Source organism: Leuresthes tenuis, unplaced genomic scaffold (assembly GCF_036924035.1).
Source record: "Leuresthes tenuis unplaced genomic scaffold, fLeuTen1.0.hap1 SCAF_13, whole genome shotgun sequence".
NCBI classification, from domain to species: Eukaryota; Metazoa; Chordata; class Actinopteri; order Atheriniformes; family Atherinopsidae; genus Leuresthes; species Leuresthes tenuis.
In genome coordinates, this window is record NW_027325367.1 from 33,922,790 (window position 1) to 33,936,299 (window position 13,510).

Consider the following 13,510-nt stretch of genomic DNA (forward strand, 5'->3'; position numbering starts at 1 on the left):
AGAACCAGAACCAGGAAGAAACCTCTGGCAGAACCAGACTCAGGAAGGGTGGCCATCCGCCTCGACCAGCTGGGGCTTTTAGGTTACATCGTCGAGGGTGGGCAGGTTCGCACAGATCTGGAGAAGACACGAGCTGTTCAAGACTGGCCCACTCCTCAGACCCATAAGGGCAGAAGTTCCTTGGATTGCTCTTTTACTGTTGATTCACCCGTAACTATAGTCAAACAGCTGCACCCCTCACTGCCCTCACATCCGTTAAGTTTCCCTTTTCTTGGACTCCAGAGGCTGACCAGGTGTTCCATGAGTTTAAGAACAGGTTTAAGAACAGTTTAAGAATTCTGGTGCAACCTGACCCATATAAACAATTCATTTTGGAAGTGGACGCCTCTGACACTGGCGGTCCTATCCCAGACTGGGATTCTAAACTCCATCCTTTGTGCATTCTTTTCTCGTCACCTGTCTCCTACAGAGTGTAATTATGATGTGGGGGACCGTGAACTCCTGGCCCACATGCGCATTCATCCCACTTTCCATGTATCCCAAATCAAGCCTGTTCTTACCAGCTCCTTGTGCCCTCCTTCCGAGCCCCCTTCACCCGCCCGGGATTTTGGGGGACACCAAGCTTGTTCTGTCTGACGTATTGTGGACGCACGTCGACAAGATCGTGGAAGACAACATCTCGTCGATTGGGAAGGTTATGGTCCAGAGGACCGGTCCTGGGTGCCCCGCTAATTCATTCTTGACCCCTCTCTGATCATCGACTACCGGGCTTCTTTGCCGTCTTGCTCCTCTAGGGTGCCATGGGACCAGTACCTGGAAGGTGGAGCTACACACCTGGGAGGCATCAGTGATCACCAGGATCACTATATCAGGAGTTGGCTGTCAGTCCTTCAGCGCTTGAGTGTTGAACCTTGTGGTAAAACCTAAGTCCCCTGAGTTTATTGTGATCAAGAAATTTCTGTGTAACAACTCTAATCCTTTTGTGTTCTCTCCAGGAACATCTTCCCGAGATATTAAGGAATAACCTGCCACGTGCAGCCTCTTCTGGGTATTCTCCTGAGAGAATTAAACATTTGGATTTTCATATCCACGGCTGGCAGCCTTCGTCCACCCTCCAACACTTCCCATCTGTACTGGTTCCCAGACAACAAACGGCTTCCTCCTGGCACACCCATGCTGGATAATCACCCTGGATTCCTATCCCCGTCAGTTCTTTTCATTCCAGCCATCATTCACATTACTCTCTCTACAGTGAAGCCTCGGTTCCCCTTCTGCAGATTCACATCCATTTTTGGACAATCCAAAGGTTTATTGTTCTGATCAATAAACCTTTGGATTGTCAGTTCCTCTCAGATTCCCTGTGTCTGTGGGTCAAACATTTGGATAAAACCATGACAAGAAGAAAAGCAAGAAATTCCACAGTTTGGAGTGCTCTGCAGACCACATGGGAAGGACATTAAATTCATCACCCATTTAACAATGGACTCAACTTCCAGTAGGTCATCAGCCTCCCAACCAGGAATGTAAATACTTGAAAATACTGCTTAATGACTTGAAAATACTGCTCAATGAAAAAAAGAGGGCCTGGAAACAAGGATGACTTAAACTTGGCTTGAACAGGAGTATGGGCTTAGGAAGTGTAAAGACTCATATCTGCAAGCTTGAGGGCAAACTTCAGTTCACTTGAATTAATTTATATGGTGCCAAATTAGAAAAAAATGTCATCTCAAGGCACTTCAATCCAATCCAATCTAGTTTAAGCCAATTGGAATCCAATTAATTGTAATACAGTCATAATCCAAACTTCAGCAAAACAACTTGATAGTGCAAACAGAATATGTTGTCAGTAATTTAATAGTGTAAACAGACTAACTGATTAAGCTACATTACTGGATAGTGTAGTGGTATTATTGCCACCTTTCATGTGGGAGATCTGGGTTCAAATCCCCTGCATGAAAGGTACTACCTCCAGTAGGTGTCCTTATGCACGACCCCCTTACCCTATCTGTAAGTCGCTTTGGATAAAAGCGTCTGCTAAATGAATAAACATGGACATTAGAATCAGTGAGCTCTAGCCTTTTATCCTTTGTCAGTTGATTATGCTTGGCTGAAAAGCACCTGATCCAGTTGGATACTGTTGGAAGAGGCCCACTGAGGTTTGTTGTTAATAGCTCAACAAAACAACACAAGTGATGTGTAAGCGGTGGTGAAGTAGATCACAGGTTCTAAGACTAATGCCCATTGGCAGCAGGTGGTAGCTTGGAGAGTGCCAACAAGCTTAATCTGTTCTTTTACTGGTTCACCAGTGAACCTCCTGTCTGGCCCAGTCTAAACGCGTCCTGAGTGTGCACCTGTGACAACAGGCTAAGTGAGGAGACAGATAGCGGGATTGTGTGTCCCCAGGGTCCAGAAGTCCTGTGCAACCCATCCGTATGGCCTCCTAAAATGCATCTTCATCTTGAGTCTGTTCCAGGAAAAAGAAACAATGCTCTGGAAAACATATTTGGTTCTAGAAATGAAAAAGGCCTTTGATTTCAGAACAGGTGCCCTAACCTCAAATGTCATGAAGGTTATGGAGAAACTGACTCTGGCCCACCTTGGGCCACAGGTGACACCTGCTCTTAACTATCTTCAGTTTACTTTTCAGCCTCATGCAGGTGTAAGTGATGATGTCATCTACCTGCTGCAATGTACTGTTACAGTTTGATAGTGATTGTGGCACTATAAGGATTATGATTTAGATTTTTCCAGTGCCATCAATACCATCCAGCCTCAAATCCTACTTCTGTGTTGTAAGTGACCCCACTTATCCGTTACATAACCCCTTTTCTGTCCCTTTATCTGGAGGAGATGCCAGAGCCTCCAAGTTCAGCTTGACCAGTTTGTTTAACAGTATTATCCAGGCTCTCAGGATGCTGAAATTTTCACCCTCTGCATCCAAGTAGTCTATACTGTAACTCACCCTTTCCACTGTCTATTTGTTCAACAGCATGAATCAGAGAGCAATGTGCATTTTACGCTTGCATAGAAACACACACATCTACACTTAAGTGTTGATTGGTGGGATGAGTTGGAGGATGTAATTGCACAGCCTTGACTGTTGTGGAGTTGTGGAATGAGTTTATAATCAGTACAGGCATTTTGTCAAATACTGTCAGCAGAGTGTTAGAGAATATCAAAGCCATGTGACACTAACATGTAGCCATGAACTATTCCTATTACTGGACTTAGCAGGCCACAGGGAACTGATGTGTTATTAGTAGGAAATAGCTAGACACAGTGTTTCCTCATCTGCAAGTGGTCTATGTCGTTTGATTTTCTTGTCAGTAACTGAATAAGCCCTCTTACTGAACTGTACTGTAAATAATTAATTATTTTCAAGACAAAAACACACAAAACGGTATGCTCTAGTATTTTTCATAAAGAATAATTTCAGTCTTAAAGTCACAATTGAAGGTCCACAGTTCCCTGAAGGGACAATGAGCAGTTTGGGGATATTATCTATATTTAGGAAATAAAAAAAAAAAAAGGGCTTAGGTAAGGATTTCTGACGCCTGCTGTATCTAAATCTGCCTTCCAAATGACCAGTTTGCATTATGTGATGCTTTTCCTGTTGTCTATAATGTTTTTGTATGTACTTTGTTGGTCACTCTATAACATTATATGGATATGCAATACCAATTTGTTGTGGTACTTCAGAGTGACATGAAAGTGGCCAATTCTTTTTACAGCAGCTTTTTCTCATCATAAAATTTTTATGTCAGGACTAATTGCTTGTTTATTCCTCCCAGCGAATGTAAATAAAAAAACCTGCTTCTGTGTGTATTTTTGTTGGCGTGAGGTGTAAGGGTGTGATTTCTTCAGTCTAAATATTGAGTTCCTGTTCTTAGCTCCAGCCATTCACACAGTCTATGTAGCCCATAAACTTTTCTAAACTTTATAGACTTTTCATTGCCTTCACCACACACCCACCAGTACATGCACACACATACACATGCACATACACAAACATTTACATTTTGTAGCTCGTATGCTCCCAGAAGACTGGTTGACATAGTCAGTGCGTTCACATGAGTGCCATCGGATCGGATTAATGACTAAATTACAATAAAATTGAGTTATTCAGTTCATGTAGATACCTTAATCTGACAAAAAACGGATCAGATCGGGTTACTCACCCAAGATAACTCGATCCAAATGCACACTGAACGTGCATGTAGACGACAGTGGATCGGATTGAGTGTTCTGCGCACGCTCAAGATTTTTCCCACCGCGATCATCACCTGGAAGTCGAAGGAGACGATATTACTGTTGTTGTTGTCGCCGCCGTCGGAAAAAGAAATAAACAAAGCGATGGAGAAGCTCCTTCCCCAAGTGGAGGAGTTCAAGTATCTCGGGGTCTTGTTCACGAGTGAGGGACGAATGGAGCGGGAGATTGACGGGCGGATCGGTGCAGCATCTGCAGTGTTGCTCTGCTCCGACCCGTCGTTGTGAAGAAGGAGCTGAGCCAGAAGGCGAAGCTCTCTACTTACTGGTCAATCTACGTTCCCATCCTCACCTATTATCACGAGTTGTGGGTAGTGACCGAAAGAACAAGATCGCGAATACAAGCGGCCGAAATGGGTTTCCTCTGCAGGGTGTCTGGGCCTCCCTTAGAGATAGGGTGAGAAGCTCAGTCATCCGGGAGGGGCTCGGAGTAGAACCGCTGCTCCTCCGCAGGAGTCAGATGAGGTGGCTCGGGCATCTGGTTAGGATGCCCCCTGGGCGCCTCCCTGGGGAGGTGTTCCGGGCACGTCCCACTGGGAGGAGACCCCGGGGAAGACCCAGGACACGCTGGAGAGACTATGTCTCTCGGCTGGCCTGGGAACGCCTCGGGGTCCCCCCGGAAGAGCTGGAGGAAGTGGCCGGGGACAGAGACGTCTGGGTTTCTCTACTCAAGCTGCTGCCCCCGCGACCCGACCCCCGGAGAAGCAGCAGATGATGGATGGATGGATGAAGAAGCTGTAACCAGCTCATCACAAATGTATAGGGACGTAGCTTCTTCTTCTTCATTCACCATCTTTCTGAATGCCTGAGTTTGTTGTTGTTGGTGGTGAAGACGTCAACAGGAAGTGGCTCTATTAGCGATAGTTTAAATGGGGACAGCGCCACCTATCGTACCGGGGTATGACATGCTTTGTGCCAGTGATTCAATTCATTCACCGCCATATAACAAAGGATAATTACCCTCAGATAAGGAGCAGAACCTGTTACAACTGTAGCTGTAAGTTAATCTCAAGTTAATCTCATCATATAGACCCACTGAGTGTTTACGTTTATTGTCATGTCAGAAAATATATTTCTTGCAGAGCTTTGAGACTGCATTCATCTTCTCATTCAGTATCAGTAAGCACATTTATATCACAATAAAAGAAAAAAAGAGTTGTGGATCACCACAGTGGGAGATCCAATCACTCCCACATGTACAAACTCAACTAGACACATCTGGATGTGTCTCTATACATGCTTTGAAGTTTCATTTTTTGGCAACTTTTAGTATGTGTAAATTAATACAACTGAATTCCCCATAAAGCTGCTCTGATTTATATATTTTTCTGTTTCTTTTGTCAGAAGACTAAAGGCATCATAAAATGTGACTGAAAATCAGCCTATTGTGACAACTCGCGGCCACTTAAAGCATTTCCAGACTGTCACTCTGCTCTTATAGAATCTTGATTTTATAACCTGGTGGCTGTAGCTCAGGAGGAAGAGCAATTCTCTGCCAATCTGAGGATCAGCAGTACGATGCCTGGCATCCCAGGACCATATGTCTGACACTGAATCTCAAGTTGCTTATCAATGCGTCCATTAATGTGTGACAGAGAAAAAAAAGCACTGTGTAGCCTATGAAATTGTGTAGATTAAGATGCGTTCTAGGAGTGTGTACCGTGAATGGGAGAATGTGGCTGAATGGTCAACTAGAAAAGTTTTGGTTTTGGTGCGATCTGCTGGTATCCTTAGCTAGGCCACTTTCTTTGAATTGCTCTGTATGTATGGACTAGTCTAATTTGTAACACAACTCTTTTTTTCTTTTATTGTGATATAAATGTGCTTACTGATACTGATAAGCCCACTGAATGAATTTGATTTGATTGGATTATGATTGTATTACAATGAATTTAACTCTAATTGGCTTGAATTGGAATGTATCTTTGTAGTGCCTTGAGATGATATTTGTTGTGATTTGGTGCTATATAAATAAAATTGAATTGAATTTATATGAAAAGCTCTATATACACTATATTGCCAAAAGCATCCAAATAATTAAATTCAGGTGTTCCAGTCACTTCCATGGCCACATGTGTATAAATTCAAGCACCTAGTTATGCAGATTGCTTTCCTCAAACATTTGTGAAAGAATGGGTCGCTCTCAGGAGCTCAGTGGATTCCAGTGATACTGTGAGTCAATCGCTACAGACCTCAAAACTTCACGTGGCCTTCAGATTAGCTCAAGAACAATGCATAGAGAGCTTCATGGTATGGGTTTCCATGGTAACTGCATCCAAGTCATACATCACCAAGTGCAATGCAAAGCGCTGGATGCAGTGGTGTAAAGGACGCCGCCACTGGACTCTAGAGTAGTGGGGACGCGTTCTCTGGAGTGACCAATCACGCTTCTCCATCTGGCAATCTGATGGAGGAGTCTGGGTTTGCCGGTTGCCAGGGGAACAGTACTTGTCCGAATAAATAGTGCCAAGTGTAAAGTTTGGTGGAGGGGGGATTATGGTGTGGGGTTGTTTTTCAGGAGCTGGGCTTGGCTTTGTGGAAACAGTTTGGGGATGGCCCCTTCCTGTTCCAACATGACTGCGCACCAGCGCACAAAGCAAGGTCCATAAAGACATGGATGACCCAGTTTGGTGAGGAAGAACCTGACTGGCCTGCACAGAGTCCTGACCTCAACCCGACAGAACACCTTTGGGATGATTTAGAGCCAGGCTGACAAATTTTGCAAGGCATCAACCTATCTGGAAGACCAAAAAGAAAAGAAAATTACAATAATCTAAACGGTAGGTGACCAAACTGGGAACAAGAACAGAGAAGGACTGACACGATTGATATTACGAAGATGAAAATAAGCAGACCCAGTGATGTTATTGACGTGGGAGGCAAAGGAGTGGGTGCTGTCAAGGATGACACTCAGAGTCTTGACAGAGCCCTGGGGGACACCTGAGATGACGGGGACTGGATAGGAAGTGAATGATTTTAACTGAATGAACTGAGTGCAGCCTGAAAGGTATGAATGAAAGCAGTTAAGGGGTGTATTTGTGATGCCAAGAAAGGAAAGTCTGTCCAGAAGGATGGTGTATGAGATTGTGTCAAAGGCTGCAGTCAGATCAAGCAGAAGGAGAATGGATAGCGAACTGGAATCAGTAGCAAGGAGGAAGTCATTAGTGACTTTAAGGTGTGCTGTTTCAGTGCTATGGAGGTGACGGAAGCCAGATTGGAACTGTTCATATAAATTATTGCAAGATAGATGGGTATGGAGTTGAGCAGCAACTTTTATTTCAAGAATTTGGGAAATTAATGGAAGATTTGAGATTGGTCGGAAATTATTAAGGTTATTGGGGTCTGAACCAAGTTTCTTGAGTATTGGGGTTACAGCAGCTGTTTTGAGGGCAGAAGGAACAACACCAGTGGTAAGGGAAAAGTGTATAAAGTCTGTGATGAGAGGGGGCAGAAAGGGGAGGGTGGCTTTCACAAGGACAATGGGAAGAGGGTCTAATTGACAGGCTGAAGATTTGGATTTTTTAATTAATTTGGAGACTACTGAAGGTAGGGTGAATACTGACAGTGAATGGATAGGGGCAAATGGAATTGGGGGTTAAGGTGTTGGTGGATATGTTCTATTTTCGAAGAAAAAAATTATACCAAAGTGTTACAGAAATTAGAGGAGTACAGGCGGGGAGAAAGTGAACCGATCGGTTTGGTGATATTTGCAAGTAGGGAGAAAAGGGCCTTAAAGTTACAACTAATTAAACCAGAATAATATATGAATTTGGCTGCAGAAATGCGGTCTTTGTAGTGAAAAATGATTTGAATACATGTCTTTGTGCAAAGTGAGACCAGTTTTCCTGTAGTCTTTCAAGTTGACGTCCTTTTGCTTTTAGAGTGGGAGCAAACCAAGGTGCAGTATGAGTTAATGAAACAGATCTTTTTGGATAAAAGCGTCTGCCAAATGCATAAACATAACATAAACATAACATACCTGGACGACATCCTGATCTTCTCCCGGATTAAGTAGGAGCACATTCACCATGTCCAGGCCGTCCTCCAGCGACTTCTCGAGAACTCTCTGTATGTCAAATTGTGAATTCCATGTCACCTCTGTGTGGGATACATCTTTCAAAAGGGGAATATACAGATGGACCCAGTCAAAGTTTTGGCTGTCACATCCTGGTCTGTTCCTGATTCCCTGTAAGCAGCTGCAGATGTTCCTCAGCTTTTGAAAAATTTACTGAAGGTTAATTTGTAGTTGCAGCTTTGTGGTGGTGCCACTCACAGCTCTCATGTCCTGAGAGCTGACAAGACTTTCCAGGACCTCAAGGCCCGTTTCACTTCTGCCCCCATCCTACACATCCCTGATCCTGACAGACAGTTTGTGGTCGAAGTTGACGCTTCTGATGTAGGGGTTGGTGCTATCTTGTCACAGCGGGCGGCAGATGACCAGAAACGTCACTCCATCTGAAAGAAATTATGACATTGGGAACTGGGACCTACTGGCAGTTAAGTTGGCCACCAGAGTAAGTCATGGAGTTCCTCAGGGTTCTGTGCTTGGACCAATTCTTTTTACTTTGTACATGCTTCCATTAGGTAACATTATTAGACAGCATGGCATAAATGTCCATTGTTGTGCTGATGATACTCAGCTGTATGAAACCAGATGAAACCAATAGGTCGGTCAGAATAAAAGCCTGTCTTAAAGACAAGACCTGGATGACTCAGAACTTTCTGCTTCTAAATTCAGAGAAAACTGAAGTTGTTCTTTTTGGACCTGAGCGCTTCAGGGAGAAATTGTCTAGTTATATAGTTACTCTAGATGGTATTTCCTTGGCTTCTAGTTCTACAGTGAGGAACCTTGGAGTTATTTTTGACCAGAATTTATCATTTGACTCACTTCGAAATCTGGGAATTTGGGTTACACATAAGTACAAAGACCTATTTAAGGCTAATTTTCTACCCCTATTAGATGGTCTGAAACAGGACATTAAACGTTGGGATCTGTTGCCCCTTTCCTAGAGTGGAAGGATCAACACTATCAAAATGAATGTACTACCTAAGTTCCTTTATCTGTTTCAGAACCTTCCTATATTTCTGACCAAATTCTTCTTCAGCTCCATAGACGAGCTCATATCGACCTTCATCTGGAACAAAAAAAGCCCACATATACGGAAATGCATATTGCACAGACCATGTCTTCAGGGTGGCATGGCACTTCCTAATTTTTTGTTTTATTATTGGGCAGCCAACATTAGAGCACTGATGTTTTGGATGTCAGATATAGACAGCTCAAACACCCCTAAATGGTTAACCTTGGAACGTACTTACTGTGGACCCTCCTCCTTACCAGCTTTATTGTGCACTGAACTCCCATTAGCAAAGCCCATCTCTTATTATACCCTTAATCCTGTTGTGGCACAATCAGTAAAAATTTGGAACCAGTTTAGGAGATCATTTACTCTTAACAGCTTCTCCCTTTTTGCTCTGATAACAAAAAAAACATGTTTCCTCCCTCGGATGGAGCCTTTGGTGTGTGGTCCAGGAGTGGGATAGATTTATTACAGAATCTATATGTAGACAATAACTTTGCTTCTTTTGAACAAGTAGTAGATAGGTTTAATATCCCTCTATCCCACTTCTTGAAATGTTTACAATTGCAATACTTTATTGCCTCACATTCCAACTGCTTCCCCTTATATCCCCAGGTATCTTTGTTAGACTCCATCTTCAAGCTGGGGAAAAACTTAAAGCACATTATAGGTAAGACATATGGCCTTCTCAATCTATATAACTCATCAACTTTAGGTTATCTCAAACACAAATGGGAAGAGGATTTAAGTTAACAGATCCCAGATGCAGTGTGGCAGAAATTTATTAGGAGGAGTCACACATCTATTTGTCAAAGGCATACAGTTGTACAATTCAAGATAGTGCACTGGCTTCATTGGTGGAAGGTTAGGCTGCCCAAAATTAGACCGGAGTTAAACCCTACCTGCCATAAATGCAAGCAAGCTCATGCAACTCTATTACACACCTTTTGGACATGTCCAAAACTACATCACTTCTGGCAGTTAATTTTCAATACTCTCTAAATATTAATGGAGCTGATAGATCCGTTCCCTCTTACTGCTTTATTTGGTGTCACTCCTCAGGCTGTGAATTTAAGTAATTGTAAGTCCAATATGGTGGCCTTTTATACACTACTGGCCAGATGTCTGATCCTGTTCAGATGGAAAGACCCTCTTCCCCCTTCATATTCCCTCAGGATCAGAGAGACTATGTGACATCTGAAGCTAGAAAAAATAAGATTCTCTCTCTAAGGGTCTGTTTTACGCAACTTGGCAGCCTTTCTTGGCTTTTGTGGATCAAATGGAAGCAGAAAATATAACCCTGTAATACATGTGAACCCCTTACTTTTATCACATGTGAACCCCTTATTTTTTCTGTCTCTGCTATATTTGTTTCCGTGACTCACCTTATCAACAAGTACATAAAATGACTGTCTTTGATTTAGCGATACAGGTCTGGTGGGTGAGGGTGAGGGAGTGGTGACCAGGGATTAGTTACTGTTTGTATTTTGCACATAGTGAAAATCTCAAATAAAAAAATCTTGTTAAAAAAAGACTGGACTACTGTAATTCTTTATTATTGGACTGTCTCACAAATTCTCTGAAAAGCCTCCAGCTGATCCAAAATGCTGCAGTCAGAGTTCTGATGAGATCTAACAGGAGATATACACTATATTGCTAAAAGTATTCACTCACCAACTCCTATCCACCCCAGTGTCTGAGAAAGTGTAATTAACATATGAGGGGGACCAAATGTTGCAGTGTCCTCCCACCGTTGGTACACAGTGGATCTCCTCCGCATGCCCCCCTGTCCCCAGGCCCTCATTGTCTAAAAGTGAGCAATAAAATTAAAGGGCAGGCAACTGTGCATACCAAATTTATGCCGATGATATCCAGATGTACTTCTCTTTTGAGGACTCAGTTCTTAGCAAATCACAAAACCTAATCAATGACTTGTCAGATATCAAGCAATAAACTGATTATCACCTCCAATTAAACTGAATAAGACAGATATAGCCCCATATATAGACAGGTGATATGAAAAAGCATGGAACATAGTGCATTTTTTAACATCTGTCTAGTTGAACGTGAGTGTGTTGTGTGTATTGAGGAATATTTGAAAATTAAGAAGGCTGGTCAAATATTTAAGTCATGTCAAAGCCTGAAATGAAAGTTTTAATAATGCTTTTATTTATTCTTGTATAAATCACTTGAATGCACTTTTTACTTATCTTATGTAAAACCTTTGTATGTAAAAAATGCTACAGCAAGAATGTCAACTGGAATTATTAGAAGAACACATATTGTCACGAGGGTTGTGTGGCGTGGTGGTGAAGGAGGACTCGGATGCAGATATTCCAAAGAAAACACTTGATTTATCTTAAAATCCAAACCAAAAGCGCAGCTGTGACAGAATTCCCAAAAACCTAACTATGAAAAAACTTGACTATGCCTGTGAAAACCTGACACGAACAAACCTGGTAAAGCACAAGTAACTTGGCTTGACATCAGTGATGGTGAAGATCTGACCAAGGAACATGAACAAACTGGGAGACTAAACACTGAGGAGGGTGATTATTGAGTGAAGGCAGCTGATGGGAAAAACACAGGTGACGTGAGTGAAGCTGGTGGCAGGGCAAGAGAGAGACTGAGGAAAAACAGTGGCAGAAACTAAAGACTAAACAGGAACATAAAACATGATAAAACTAACAGACATGACACATATGACTTTTTTTAATTCAATTCAATTTTGTTTATAGAGAGCCAAATCACAACAAATGTCATCATTTGATCATACTATCTATGAACTGATAAAAGTTTGTTTGCCTTGGAATAAATTTTGTTGGGGCAGTGGAAAAAGAAGGAAACTTTAAGGAAATCAATTCCTGGTCATATTACTGCAAATATGATTATCCGAACATGTAGTGGCAACCAAAAGTTCAGCATTTGTTATGTTAGCATTTCTAGATCAGCTTCAGGCCTGCTGGGAAAAAACAGAACCTCGGCTTAGTTTTAGTACACCCAGCTTTTAAATACAGCATGAAGCCTGCAGAAGATGATAGTAATCATCTCAAAGATTTAAGTGGCACCTGACACTGAAGAATAGGAGATTTAGCCTCGGCGTAAGCGAGTGGGGATATCAAATGAGGAATACTATTATTTGCTGTGTGATCTCAGCAGCCAGACAGGCACTAAAAGAGGGTTTGATGTTTGTGATGAGATTGACGAACCAAGATAATTATTGGTCTCTGCTGGAAGATGATACACTACAGAACTGATTACACAGTCTGAGTGCTGACTGAAGGGTAAAGACAGACATCTGGCCTGGATACACATCAAAATACATAGATATGAATGGTAATGTGCATGTGAACATGGTGGTTGCCTGACCCTATGGCTTGCATATAGGAACATTAATTTGCTTGTCTGTAACAACAAAAATGCACTCTGTTTTTCTGTTTCATTTTTTGCATTTATTACTTTTTGTAACTATCACATATTTAAGTAGAAAATAAAAGATAAAAAGAAAAAAACTCTTGCAACCAGTCTATCGGAGGGCCCCATCGTTGCCTGATCTATTTTTGCCCAATCTTTGCCTTGATGGACCTTTATCCCTATATTAAAGTCTGTTAAAATGTTATACTTTATGGGTATTTTTTTTCTTTTTTGATGTCAAAAGAGATAAAAATGTCCCTAATATGAGTAAACAGGTCGTAAACAGGTAAACAGGTCGACACAGAATGAGTTTTGTCTGACTGACACTGCCCTGCTCCCAAACATAACTGCGTGAGCTGCTTGTTCATGCAGACCAAAACAATCATTTAATTATGCTGCAATCTCTTGTGGTTTGGAGAAAAACTACATGTGCACTTTAAAGATGGTGTCCATGAAGGTCATAGTCACATTGTAAAAATAATGCATTTTAGTCTTGACTCTGATCATTATGCAACTCCAACCAAGTAGTTTTGAGTTCTACCTCTAACCAAGTAAGGCTAAAGCTCAAACCCAGCCAGCAGTAGCTGAAGTGTTTATTGTATTAACTTAAAGTAACTGAGAAGTGAGAAAAGAATGGTCTGCACAAATGTTTCATGTGATCACTCGCACACAGACACAGACACACACAGACTTCCTTCCTCTGTTAGAGACTTTTTGAAATGATGTTTCTAACCTCCCCCTCTGCTGTT